A 15,990-nucleotide genomic window follows, 5' to 3' on the forward strand; every position below is an offset into this window, starting at 1 on the left:
CATGTACTATAGGTATATAACTAGCAATCTTAGGTTGTTCTACATCCAAAGGATCATTTGACAGATTTTCAAATTCCAGAGATTCAGAATCCTTTTCTCTTTACAAGCTTGCCAATTTGGTGTCGCCGAATTTTACATTAAGGCTTTCAATCACCTTCTGATCAATAATCATATAAACCCTGTAAGCTTTAGATTCCAGAGAATAACCAGTAAATATGCCTTCTTCCGCTTTAGCATCAAACTTTCCCAGATGCTTATTTTCTTCCTTCAGCACAAAACATTTATCACCAAACACATGAAAGTATTTCAGTGTTGGTTTCTTGTCAGCCATAATCTCATAAGGAGTCTTGTCATGATCTCTATTGATCAGGGTATGATTTAGAGTGTAACACGCTGTGTTGACAGCTTCAGCCCAGAAGTAGGTAGGAAGCCTTGATTCACTTAGCATAGTCCTTGCTGCTTCAACCAAGGTTCGATTCTTCCTTTCTACTACTTGATTTTATTGTGGAGTTCTTGGGGCTGAGTACTATCTCAAAATACCTTTCTCTGTACAGAATTCATTTAGAAATGCATTCTTGAATTATGTCCCATTGTCTGATATGATCTTTCTGATAGGTAATTTCGCTTCCAACTCAATCTTCTTTATATGATCAACTATCAATTGCGGTGCTTTATCCTTTGATTGCAAGAACAACACCCATGTATACTTGGAGTAATCATCGACTATCACTAAAGCATATCTTTTCCTTGATAGTGACAACACATTCACTGGACCAAATAAATCCATGTGAATTAACTGAAGATGTTAAGTTATGCTTGTCATTTCCTTAATTTTGTGTGATGCTTTCTTTGATTTCCCCTTTTCACATGCTTCACAGAGTCCTTCTTGACAGAATTCCATCTATGGTAATCCTCTCACCAATTCTCTCTTAACCACATAGTTCATTGTCTTGAATTTCAAGTGCGAGAGCTTCTTGTGCCATAACCAACTTTGTTATGATGAAGCTTTGCTATAGAAACATCTCATTACTCCATCACATGTAGACTTCAAGTCAACTAAGAATAGATTACCTTTACTTATTCCCTGTAAAGCAAGCTTCTCATCTTTCCTGTGAGTGATCAAACATCTTTCTGGTCTAAAATCAACATTGTATCCTTTGTCACAAAACTGACTGACACTCAGAAGATTATGCTTCAATCCTTCCACAAGAGAGATGTTTTCAATGATGACATTCCCAATTTCCAAGTTGCCATATCCCTTAGTAAATCATTTTCTGTCATCTCCAAAGGTAACTATAGGGTCAGCTTTCTCAACCACACCTGTGAGCAGGGCCTTTTCTCCTGTCATGTGCCACTGTCCAGAATCCACATGATCTTTTCCTTTTGTACCTTACTCTGCAACCACAGATTGATTAAGAAGACTTTGGCACCCAAGTTTTCTTGGGTCCCGAAGGTTTAGGGGTAGAAACAGAATCAACAAATGAGACATTAACAAGCTTAGCTTTTACTTTGACTGACTCCTTCTCAGAGCTAGTCTCAACAGAATTGTTAGACTTAGAGATAAGAGGTACTATAGTCTTGGCCTGTGTGTGATCATTACTCATGCTTGTCTTAGTGTCAGTGCAAGTGTTAGCAGTTGCACGAAAGGCTTTAAAATATTCAGACATGGTAACAAATGCACATGGCATACAACCAACTATGCCACAAGGCTCATGAAAACTAGGCATGTTAGGCGCACTAGAAGTTGCAATAGATTCTACTTTAGCTTTAATGTATGCACGTGTAAGATGTGCAACAAAATTATAATTGTTACATAACTTCCTAGATGCAGGTGAGGAAGATGCAAAATAAGATTTCTTATTTACACCTACCTTGCCATTTCTGTTCTTCTTAGCCTTAACCTTAGCACTCTCACCAGTCTTAGAGTTATCTATTGGGTCTGGTTTCTTAAGTGTGTCAGGTTCTTTCCTATCCACCTTGTTACCTAGGTTAGCTATGGATTTAGCTTTACTAGCTGGATCCTTAGGAGTCATAGGGGATTCCTCTACTTTCTCTTACTCTCTGTCCTCAACAATCAATTCCTCATTGATTAGCAAACTTATTTCATCCAAAGGTTCTGAAACAGACTCAGTGAACAACGGAGATACAACATCCTTAATAACATGTGGTACCTTTTCTGAGACAAACATGTTGATATCAGATGCACCACTATGCTTCTTACTGTTCAGCTTAGATTAGTCAAGTCCTATTGAAGTCTTAGATTTAAATCTTTGACCATCTATTATCTTCTTCTGAGTCAAAGCTTCATTCTTAAAAGCCTGTAACTTCTTTTTTAAATCAACAATTTGGGTTCTAAGAATGGCTTCTATGTCTGCGTTGCACTTAACCTTATTCTCTAGATTTTCATTTTTTTGTTTAAGGTCTTCTAAGCCAACTATAAACAATTCTAGTTCTTCATTTTTAGAGGTTAAACTCTCAGTTTTAAGAACTAACTTATCATTTTCAAGTTTATATGCAAGCATGCTTGTGTGAACATTATACAATTCTAAAGTAAGTTCATCCACAGTAGATTTGTAATTAGGCACAAACATATATATAGTGGTAAGTTCAGGAACCTGAGATGATTGTGGTGATTCCTCTGCAGAGTTTGCCATAAGAGCTAGATTTACATACTCTTCCTCTTCATCTGAATCGGTATCATCCCAACCTTTTCCTTTAGCAATATATGCTCTTCCCTTTTTCTTAACCACATAAGCATTCAGCTTCTGTTTCAGCTTCTCATTCTTTCTCTTTATATCTTCATAAGTTTCCTTCTTTTCATAGGAATATTTTCCTTTTGCTGCCTTGGGCTTTCTGCAATCAGATGCAAAGTGCCCCAACTCATTGCAGTTGTAACATCGTGTTTTGCTCTTGTCTACCCAACTTGACTTGTAGTCTCCTCTAGAGCTTGACCCTGATGAGTAGCTTCCTTTTTAAAATTTCCCTGATGAACCCCTTGGTTTGTAGTTGGGGTATCTTCTGAATCTAACATGACTAAATTTTGCAGCCATGTATGCCATAGATTTGTCCTTCAACTGTTCAAGTTCTTCCTGGGTGTAAAAATCACTTTCATCCTCTGGCTCACCATGAGCAATATTAGCTACAACAATCTCCTTGATTGTTGAGGAATGTGCAACCTTGACTTCTTGAGTTTCAGTTTCACGAACTACAAGTGCAGTGGATTTTGCAAGTGTCGTACTCTTATTGTCAATGTGAACCAGGTCCATAGATAATAGCTCTCTGCTCTTGCTCCAATTCATGGGTTCTTAGTTTTCCATAAATCACATCTAGAGACATGGTAATAAAATCAGCTATTTCCCTAATTTATGTGTTCTTTTGTTCCAGGTGAACTTGGAGAGTCAGCATAAACTTTATATTAGACTCTCGTATAGGATAAAATTTCCCTTATAACTTTAATTCGCTTAACAATCTTGTATATCTCTCAAAGAGTAAAGATAGTGTTTCTCCGTGTTGAAGTTTGAATGCCTCATACTGAGTGGTCAGAATATCCATCCTGTTCTCTTTGACTTCTTCTGTACCTTTCATCAAAAGCTCAATGGTATTCCACATATCCTTTGTACTATTACTTCCTAGAAGTTGATGACTCATATCATTATCGGTCGATTCCACAATTATGAGTTAAAGGCTTGTGTCCAGATTTATCAACTCCTTGTCAGTCTCCATATATTTAGACGGATCTCTGGGAGTAGATGAGGAAGGAATTCTTGCACCAGTTGCCGTAGTGGATTCAACAACTACTTTCATTGGGACATAAGGACCATTCAGTAATATCCCAATATAAAGTGGATTCGAAGCTGACATAAACAGCATCATCTTTTTCTTCCATAGGTTGTAATTATCTCTATCAAATCCTTGATACTTCCAATTCTTTGATTATTCATCATCTTGGCAGAATTAAAATTATTTAAAGTTCAAAAATTTCAAGAAATGATTTTTTTTTGAAAATTAAAGAATTTCAAGAATTTTTTCAAGCACTTGTTTCTTTCTTCGGATCTTGATTTGTATGTCAATCAACAAACTCGGATACCAATTGTTAGTCCCAAAGTATCGTAGAAGGAGGGGTTGAATACGATACCTACAATCTTTTCGATTCGTTTATAAGTTCTTCTTTATAAATACGGAATCAAAATAGATATAAAACAATTCGAGGAATATATTGTTTTATTAATATAATCCTTGAGGTTGCTACAATCTAATCAATGAATTGATTAGCTACAATAAATTCAGCAGCACAACTTTATGTTTATAAGCTTAATGAATGAGGTTCTTTAATGGAGCTCCCGTAAACACTTTCTATTGAATTGAAGAAAATAACCAATTGAATTTACATTCATTTGCTGCTTTTGTAGTCTTCAATCTGTATTAGATAGATGGCTTTATTTTATCTACACAAACCAAATTAATTGCTTCATTTTAATCTGAATAAACTTCCAAGTGCTAACTGGCGACTGAAAAACTCAACCTGCGACCATAGTCACAACCTGGGACCATAGCACAACCTGCAACTAAGTGCTTGGTTTGCTAACCTGCGACTAAGTCTCAACCTGCGACTAAGTACTTGGTTTGCTAACATGTGACCAAGTCTCAACCTGCGACTAAGAGGTTTGTTGGATTTGCCTTAGTTATTTTTCTTTATAATTCCACCCTGCGACCCCTTAACCTGCGACCTTCAAGCTGTTGAATTTGCCTTGGTTTATTTTATATATCAAATAGCTGCAATCAAAGAACCATTTCATCTGTGTTACTGAATTAAATCTTTTATGGAATGTTGATGTTTAGTGCACTGGTCTGGTTCACAAACAACTAACATGAACTGATTTAATTCAATTCCTTTTACACTGCAAAGCTGATACATCTTGGATGGTTATTTCTAGCTTCAACCACTGAACCCCTGATATTCAATACTCCAAATTAAACCATGTAACTGATACTATAAGTCCTTTGATGTCTTATTCTTCATGGATGCTTGAACATGTTGATGAACTTCTTCCCATGACTTGATTGTGGACTTAAAGAGTCATTTGCATCTTTTGATTCTTTGTATATATCATGTCTTCATCTTTAGGGTTCCTGTGCTTCACAATTTAATATTGTTTATATGTTTCTGTTTCATGTTGAGTTATAATTCCTCAATTACATGTTACATTACATTATGATATACAATGCTCACACAAATAAGGTGTTACACTTTGGAAATTATACCACAAACACGTATTAATTTGAAGTTATCAATATTTCGCTTTTAGATTTAATATAATATTTTAATTTATTATTTTTATTTTTCTCTCTCTTATGAAAATAGGGTTGAAAGCGCTCATAATTCACTGAAGAGATTTCTAACGACATCTACCGGGAGCTTAGACACAATTTGGTTAAAAGTGCATTCATTATGAGAACTTCAAGAAAATGAAATTAAAGCTAGTTTTGTTAGCTCATCAAACAAGTATTAACCTAATTTCCCGACCTTAAAGAAATTATAGCATTAACATTTTCATGAGGTCTTTGGTTGAGAGGGAATTTTGGATTAACCTCGGGTTGACTAGGAAGTCGATTTCTCTCTCTCACACAAATGGTGTTGGCCGATTGACTCACTTGAACTTATAACTTAGATATGGCTTGAGTATTAGAGTTTAATAATTTCCTATCTTGGGTCATGGTTTGCATGAAGGATTGTTGGGATTGAGTCAAATTACTTTGAGACTTAAGCAAAGCCTCAATACTCTTTTTAAGAAATTAAGTCTCTTATCTGAATCATGAAACCCGGGAGGATTCAAGGGTGCTTGAATTGGGTTTGGATAAGAATTTTGACTAGAAGTGGGGTAAGAGTTTGGATCAGGCTTTTGAAAAGTAGGTTGCGAAGCTTGACAAGTTTGACCTTGGGTCTATGAGCAATTCGGGTGATTCTTCCACCCGGGATTGTAAGTGGGTGCAGAAGGGCCATTCCTAGGTCTAGGTTGAAACATAGCATTCACTTGCTCAAACTCTTGAAAGTTTTGAGGTCCATGACTATGAGAGTTATAGTTCGCACACAAAGACGCTTGGGAAAGGGCATTAGTGGTTTTTAAAGCTTCTAATCTTCTAGTAAGAGTAGCTAACTTCGCTTCGGTTGCTATAAAATTACCCACTAAATGCAAGCCTTTGTTAGAAAATGAACGGAGTGTTTCATTGTGCTTACTAGGCTCCCTAGTAGACTCCCACAACATCATTTTCTCCGCTAATTCCTCGAAAAACTCCCAACCTTGATCCTCATCTGTTTCCATGAATTTACCTTGGCACATAGACTCTAACAACGCGGTTGTAGAACTATCTAAGGCCTCGTAAACAATCTTACAAAGTCTCCACTTATCTATTCCGTGGTGGGGAAATTGGGACAAAAGATTTTTAAATCTATCAAAATATTTCCAAAAAGACTCCTTTTCCTTTTGATGAAATTGATTAATCTCATTTGTAAGTCTCGTAGTCTTATGATTTGGAAAATATTTTTTTAGAAAATGACTACGAATCCCTCCCAAGTTGAAATAGAATTAACCGGTAGGCTATATAACCATTTTTTTGCATTTTCTTTAAGAGTGAAATTGATTAGTCTAAGCCTAATGGAGTCTTCGGTCAATTGTTGGAGTTTTTGTAAAGCACAAACTCCCCGAATTCATGAATAAAAAGATACGGATCCTCACATTCACTCCCGGTAAATTTAGGTAACATGCTAATATGATGACCTTTAATTTCAAAATTATTACCATCAACCGGTGGAAGAGTAATACAAGAAGGTTGGGCCGAACGGGCGGGGTAACAACGATCCTTAAGAGAAACTGCCATGTTTACTACGGGTTCAAGAATTTCTACGGGTTCAGATTCTGATGAGGAAGTACGCTCAATTGGTCTCACTAACCTAGAGGAATTATCTCTAATCCACGTAGTACGCATAAACAGGATAGGAATCAAGTAGCAAATAAGTGCAAGAATTTAAAACACGCACAAGAAAGGGTGAAAAATCGAAAGAAAAATTCTAAATCTATGGTTCCCTAAAAAACTCTAGACTTGCTCCTAAAAAAGATATTACTAAAATTCACAAAACTAAAAATATTCTTTCTGATTGGCCAGGTAGGTGCAAGCATTGTCAAGAGGCTAAACATCAGCCTAGTCACCAATCTAAATGGCCAAGTAAGCTTTCGCTAGCCTAGACACCAAAGAATGAATACTTAGAGATTTGATCGTTTCAGGTTTTCTTCCTAGTTGAGCGCGAAGTCCTAGGGGCTAATGTCTACTTAATTTTATTAAAAAGACTATGGTATGCAAAATGATGGATTTAATGGTTGTGGGCCAAGGAAAGAGTGATGAAATCCCTCCCCTTATCTTGTGATGTGGTTTTGCCCTTAAAATTTATTTAAATGATGCAACACACAACGAGATATAAAAGCGATAAACAATTATGGATGCTCTAAACTACGTGTTCTAACTAAAGAAAAGAAGAAATTTAACGTACCTTGGGTCCTCCAGCAATCACCACAATTTATAAGGTATGAAAAATTACAAACAAGAAAATAAAATCTAAGATAATGTGCTCCTAGGTGAATAAATGCATGATGCAACAATTATGTATTTAACTAACTATTTTTTTATTTTTTATTTTTTGAATTTTCAATTTTTTTTGTTTTTTTATGTGAATTTTTTTATAACTGGTGAAAAATACGAAAAGAGAGAGATACGGGTTACCCAAGCAAGCTTCCAAAAATTCCTTCGACCCTCGACAATTTTCGGAGTTCCAACGAGCTTTCCAAATCGTCAATTTTCTAAAAAAACAAAGAGAGCAAGTAAAACTAATTCGAAAAATTAAAAATTAAGGCACGAAAAATAATTATAGTCCTTGGCAGCGGCGCCAAAAACTTGACGTGCCAAAAATAAACATTTTATTGCAAGCGCACAATTCTCGTTTTAATATTTTAGATTCGTTCCGCAGAGACTATTTAATTTTTCGCAAATCTCAATTTTTAATTTAATCAAACTAGACAATTTAATTTTTGAGAAGTGGTTTTGAATTTTTTAACTAGCAATTAAGATCAAGAAAGCTTACTAATATATAAATATATATATAAACAAAGATATTTAAAGAAGCGGAAATTATATTAGAAATATTTACGTAAGTAAAAGGGAAGAAAAAAATAATAAAAGTAAAAATGAGAGAATAAAAAAGGAAAAAAAAATGAAAGCAAAACAAGGCACTGGTCTATCTCTTCTATATATAATAGCCCAACAAGGGTATAAATTCATGAGATTAAAAAATCTCATTAAAAAGACTAAATTACCCCTGTTTTTAAAATTTATTTAAAAGATGTGGTTCGTAGGAATCAAACTCGGGTTATTTCATTCAACCATACAACCTTTTACCACTACACCATATTCTCACATGTGCTTTTTATCATACACATAATATGTAAGTGTGCTAAATGAATATTTTATTTAACTTTAAAGATACTTACTTGAATTATGCAAAAAAAAAAGATAGTTAGTTAAATATTTGTACAGTTAATTTTAAAGAATTGAATTCCAGATATAAAATTAGGCATAGTACAAAAATGGATTATTATCTTATTTATTAATCATTTTTTAGTTTGAAAATATATCTCATATAATTTTAACATATTTTTTATTATAAAAAGTAATTAAAATGTACATATATAATTTTTTAAAAAATAGATATAAAATTAGGCATAGTACATAAATGGATTATTATCTTATTTATTAATCATTTTTTAGTTTGAAAATATATCTCATATATTTTTAACATATTTTTTATTATAAAAAGTAATTAAAATGTACATACATAATTTTTTTTAACAATATTGAAAATAGGATCGCTTATATATAAATAATTTATATTGGTATTACATATTTAGATAAGTTCGAATTATAATGAGTCAATGCATTTTAGAACTTGGCCCATTGTTCAAAAAATACTCAAAATTTGACTACATGACCCGGCCGAAAAACATCGTCACATTCTACGTTTAGTAAATTAAAATTATAAGCTCGGCGAGAATATCTTACCAATAATGTAAAATTTTTTAATATCTTGTGTTAATATAAATTAATGTGTTTGAGGTCTTTATAGGATCAAGTCAATTGATTATTTATATTAAAATTACTAACTTTACTGGTAACGTATTATTATTTTTGGGATTTGTCCCGATTTTAAGAATATTTGAAATTTGAAATGAGATCTCAAGAGATTTGTTAAAACTACAATGATATATTAAATCGATTTATTTTTCATTTTTCACTTTAAAAAACTAGCAATGAATTCTTTTAGATTAGCAATATTCTTTGATCAAGATAATATTTTACAAATATTTTGAATTATTTTAATATTTTGAATTATTCAAACAAAAGTTATATCTATACAATATTGTAGCATTTGAATCAATGCATTTTATATTATTTAAGGAAAAAAACATATATTGTTCAGTAATTTGAAGGAATTAACCAGTTCAACTAATATTTATAAAACTTTATCGAACTGAAAATTTTTAATTTTAGGAGAATAGTATAAAATATTATCAAATTATTATATGAATAAATATTAGAGTCGTAATGAAAGAAACTTAAAAACAGTTTAAATAACGATATAATTATAATTTTTCTTTCGAATTCTTGAAAAAAAAATCATGAATATCAATAATAAGTCTTAAAAATATATAATTCATTTTTATGCTACAACCATGATTGATACCCGATTGCGTAAAAAATAGATATGGATCGTTTGTCAGTGATAATGTAATTATCATATATAAATAATAGCAATTTATTTATTACATAATTTTAATTTTTGAATAATTATAAATGCATGTTAGTTAAGTAATCAATTATCTCACTAGATGTTAGTAATGATTATACATGTACATAAATCAGATATTTAGCATATAAATAATTGAAACCATCATAATTTATTAAGAGATATAACATACAATAATTTACATGCTAACACACACATATACATATTACTTAATCTTACTTTCTTAACAGTAGTGTAAATAAAAAACTAACATTTTCTCATACATACATGATATATACATACGTTGAATTTCAAAAACTAATATTTTTCATTAAAATCAACTTTAATATTAATAATAATGTAAATTTTACATTATTGTATATTATGATTGCAAGGCATTCTGACTTCAGTTATGCATTTTTTATCTTTTTAAATTGAGTATGTCAATTGTAAGTTAGTAGCGAACTCAGTAATAATATAGAGCAGTACATAGAGTTTATTTAAATAAAATTCAAGATTTTGGTCAACTCTATATTCAACATGTATGTTAATTTTTAGCTTTTTATTTGTAAACATACTAACGACATTCTACAGATTAAGTTTAATCGTTTCGTTTTAAACGTACACTTACTACCCTGTTTATATTCATTCTTTAAATATAAAATAACGGGTAAGAAAAATATAATATAATAATAGTTGATGGGATATTCATTCCTTAAAGTGAGGAAACATTCGAAATTTTTAATGTTATAGAGGGGGACATGAAACTTGTTGGAGAGAAAATTTATCTCCATTTCTTCAAAATTTGACTCAAGAGGATATTGTTGGAATTGCTCTAAAAACATTATAATTGTGTGGTGTATAAAAAAACTCTAGAAAATGACCCGTGCCTCGCACGGGTTATTATGCTAGTTATATATATAATGGAACAAATGGGGGGTTGGGTGAGACAATTTAGTCAATGTAAAATGACAAGTTTAACCCTTATCCTATTTATTATTTCGTATTTAATATCCATTAATAGCTAATCTTCATTAATGCATATTAATTATTTTATAATTAATAGCTATATATATACACACACTTACATATATATATGCATACATATATTACTTACAATAATATAAATCATTTTAAAAGTTATTAATTTAATTAAGAATTAGATATCTCATATATTTATTAATATAAACATGATTAAATTACATCAATTTTTTTAATAACATGTATCATATTAATCATGGTTTAAGTAGCTGATAAAAAAACATCACTCACTAATTTTAGAGTACAATTGCAAAATATAATATTTTTTAAAATTGTTTGAAATTTAATATGATTATTTATGACATATTATGAGTATCAAATACTTACTTACAAAATAGACAATAACATAATCACATTTAAATCATCATGCACATATATTACATGAAATTCTTATCAATACAACACAAAAAACATTTTTTTGCAGATCAAATTATAAATTGCTACGTCGATGGTATATGGTCACATATACACTATGCATGTGTGTTACACGAAATTAACACTAATACAACACAAAATACAAAAAACATATTATGGAGTATCAAACAAGTCGACAATAATATAATTGTCATTGAGAACTTCTTTGAATACAACACATAGAAAAATAAGGTTGGTAATCGCCAATATTTATCACTAATTTAAATTTTCAAATATATCAAAGATACACCGAAATTAATAAAAAATATTGTAATATTTTAGAACATGCCCGTGCCTTGCACGGGCTAGAGAGCTAGTTTGAACTAATAGAGAGAAACAAATACAAAGACGGCGTAAAGGGCCCAAACTTAAAATGAGCCAGGAAATTAGTTTGGGCCAAATGATAAAGTCTATTTACGTAACTAGTACTAGTACTACTAACTACTTTAATTAACATTAATTATCATTACCAAATACCCGTGTTACTATTAATTACTAATTAATACTACCAAAACTTAATGACTAAACTAGTTAACAAACAAAATAGTGAGATATAGGATTATGGGATGGAAAAGCAAATGGGCCAAGGAATTATGAATGGCCCGCTAATGAACAAAGACAATGGGCTCCAGATTTATGTAGAGAGATTAACTCAACTGCAATTAATACAAAATGGGTTTCATATACAAAACCTTAAATTAAAGAGGATATCTACATAACTTAACTAAACCATTTTAATAAAGGGAACTATATTAAATCAACATTAAATTATTTGATTAAATTAGTAATCCATCTCCCGCTGATTAAGGACATGACCAAAAGGAAATGGAGTAAAAATATTAAATACACTTAATTCTAATAGATAATGCGAATTATAAAGTGATATTTATTAAGCTAGGACAAGTTTCAAAAGTATTAGGGGTCGTTTGGTTCGGCTAATTCTGGTATCAGGTATGAGTTTCGTTCATTCCAAACCCATACCTGGTGTTTGACTGACTGTTTTTAAATTTTGATACCCATTCCTTATACCCGTATGGAATCAGATTTGATACCCCAGGGGGGAGGTGGGTTTGACAGAGGGGTATGAGGTATCAAAATAAATTTCATTATTTCATGACTTATAAAGTTAAATACAATCTTAAAACATATATCTTAAATATCATATTTAATTTTAAATAAGTTATGCTTATTTTTAATTAATAAAAAATAATAATATTTTATTTTTATTTATTTTAAAAATTATAAATTAACATTAAAATTTAAATTTTAAATTTTTAATCACTTATATTTAATTATTTTTTATTTGTAAGTTGTATAACAACTTAAATTCGACATATGCAATATATAAAAGTTTAATTTAATCAATAAATAAAAAATATTTAAATGAAACATATTCCATTACAGTACCGAACCAAACACATGATATCAGGAATGATTCCTCAACCCCAAACCAGCTAACCCTATTCCTTATTCCAAACCCATACCGTATTCTGAACCAAACGACCCCTTAATGTAATTAAAAACTTAAGACATGTAACAGTCAGGTTGAAAGATCAATAATATATAACTAAATGGCACAAGCTATAATAAACTTCAAGCATGAACAAATACATAAATAGCCCATCGGAAATTGCAAAACACCGAATAGAAAACTAGTTTATACCGGAGCAAATGCACTGCCATAATATTAAAGAGAAGCTAGAGAATCAAACGAGTGCTACAACTTAAATAAAAGTAGATTGAAAACATTAATTTTTTTACAATAAAACTAGATTTAAAAAGGGCTCTTTCAACCACAAGTGGTTAGCTTATTTGCTACTTTATCCACTTGCTAATATTGAAAAGTTCATTGCCAACAAATATAAAAGTAGATCTAAGAACACAAGAGTAAAGAAAGAGATGAAATTAAAAGAAGAATCTTGAATAATATTAATTGAAAGAGAATGTTTACAACTTTTGAGAGCTATCATGAAAATGAAAACTAGATCCAGAAAATAAGAAAAGAGAGGCTATTACTAAACAAGGGTAAAACTAAGATAAGACTAAGGTGATGAAGAATACAAGGGGGAATGGGGTATTTATAGCTAAAAAGTAGGGTTTAAGGTAGAGTTGGGTGAATCTTGGCCATCCAAGTGAGATGTGTGTTTTGTTGATCTTGACCCTTGATTTCCACTAACTCTTTATTTTGTCTTTTTCTTCAAGTTGCTTGGTGACATTATATTTCTTCATTTTTGCCCTTTTCTCTTTTTTTCTTCACATTTCTCATTTTTCGAAATATCTACAAAATGATGAGAATACAACAAATTAATTTATTTAAAATATGAAAGCAAACAATAAATAGGTATGGAATTATGCAAAAATATGTAATTATCATTGCATGATGTTCATATTTTTTGGAGAACCCTTCATATGAAAGGTGGTACTTCTTATTCAGATGACCAGCACACTCAATTTCAGGATGATGATGAAATTTTATTGTCTTATTTTAATATAACGATGAAACAATCATTGGAAGCAAGGAAAATGTACATTTGTCAATTTGAGAAGTTAATACATCCTGAAAAACTTGCATTGGATGAACCCCTCACTGATCGAAAAAGTAAAGGTCGACCGACAGGTAGTAGCTCCACAAAGAGAGATCCTTCCTTTTTTGAGCATGTTGGAAAAAATTTCCCAAATACAATTCAAGAGATAAACGTAAAGTTCCTACAAGTGTAAAATATTTTCCTCTAGAAATTCCGCAGTTTGTTATCCCTCACATTCATAATTGTATAGATGTATCAGCGGATGGTAATTGTGGGTATAGATCATTAGCTCATCAAATTTATGGGTCGGAACATCAATGGAGAAGAGTACATACATAATTATACGATTTTATTGAAGGGCGTTTAGATTATTGTTAAAAATATGATGTAGACTTGATGATAATTCACCAAAACACCTTAGTAGATTTAATTAAGTATTTTTGTAACTATCAACGGATAACCACACTTGTTCATCCGTTGATAGAGTAGCTTATATTTTAATAAGTTTTTGTAGCACATTTATGTATACTATAATTACTTAGAGGTTTAAAAGTTATTGGAAATTCTAAGTCATGTTGACTACTAGCAAGATATGCAAAATAGGTTGGCTAATTATAAATAGAAGATGCCTTGTAAATTTGCATAAGTGAAAGAGTATCAACTGCTAAGAAAACATTCTCAACGGATAAATTGCAAAGCCTCGACGGATGACTTAAGACACTTGCAATAGATAATCCATTAGAGACTCAACGGATAACTCAAGTGAAGTATCAACAGATAATGTCGAAGTCTCGACGAATAACAAATTCAAATAGCAGTTGAAAGCGACTTGACAGTCACATGAGTTGATTGTATACAAAAGGAATGTGGCAGCCTGTTTGCAGGTTTTAGAGAACAAAGAAGCATTTCCATTGTCATGCTTAACTGAAGATATTCAAAGATGCTGGATAGAGAAATGAAGCAACACGTGAATAGACCTAAATTCTTGTTTTTACTATTTGTCTTATTCATATGTAATTTGGTAGTTTATAAATCAAGAGTAACAAGTGTTTAGGTGTGTGAACAATATGAGTTGAATAGAGAAATAGATAAAGCTACATCTATTAGGAATTCTCTCTGTTCATATTTGAAAAACATTTGTAAGCAGCTGTGTGCATTCTTACATCACAGAATTCTCTAATCTTTATATATATGTATATATATATGGTGGAAATTTCAATTCAACAGAAAGTTTTTAAAATGTCTTGTTTATTTACTTTGTGTTTGAATACTTGAATTTTTTAATCCGCACTACTTCATATTCATTCACAGTTATATATATATATATATATAAAAGATTATTTAAATTTCCAAAAAAAAAAACTCATAATTTCATTCAACCCCCTTCTGTAATTCTGTTGTTAGATGCTACGCAGGGTAAACTATTGCGAAAGTCCTTGTCCATATGAATATTGGATGTCTATGGAAGAGATGGGTCCAGTGATTGCAACTATTTATAATGTGATATTAGTTGCTATAGACCCTATACAAATGGGTACTTTGACATATTTGCCATTATATGCTTTCGAAGGCATTACAAGTCCAAATAAGCTAATTGACATTGCCTTTCTAAGAAAGTATAACCATTTTATTTCGGTATGCATTTACTATTATCTACAATTTTTATACTTTAGTTATTATTCCGTTATGTATTTATTATTATCTAGAGTTGTTATACTTTAATTATTAACTTATTACACTATACTCATTATTTACGTTACAAATAGTATTTTTCAGGTTATCCTGATGGATAATTGTCTCGTTACAGAGATTTATGGATTTTGGTCAAGTTTCGTGAAGTTTCTATACATGGATGGGAGGTATCTTTGAAAGTTAGAATCGAGAATAGGAAGTTGATACGCGATTAAATAATATTTTGTAATTTTAAACATTTATGTATATTTATTTTTTATAAGTGATTTGAAAATGATTGTTGAAATTTTAGTATATTAAATAAATTATTAAATTTCCTAAAATTTTTAATTTAGAAGAATTAAAATTAAAAAAAATAATAACAAGTTACGTTAAATAAGTTATTACATAAAAAAATTATTTGTGTAATAGCACGATTAACAATCAGCAACAATAAATAACCAAGATGTGTACACTAACTCCCGTACAGATTGATTAAGTCAAACTTCA

Source organism: Apium graveolens, chromosome 7, assembly GCF_009905375.1.
Source record: "Apium graveolens cultivar Ventura chromosome 7, ASM990537v1, whole genome shotgun sequence".
Classification (NCBI taxonomy): domain Eukaryota; kingdom Viridiplantae; phylum Streptophyta; class Magnoliopsida; order Apiales; family Apiaceae; genus Apium; species Apium graveolens.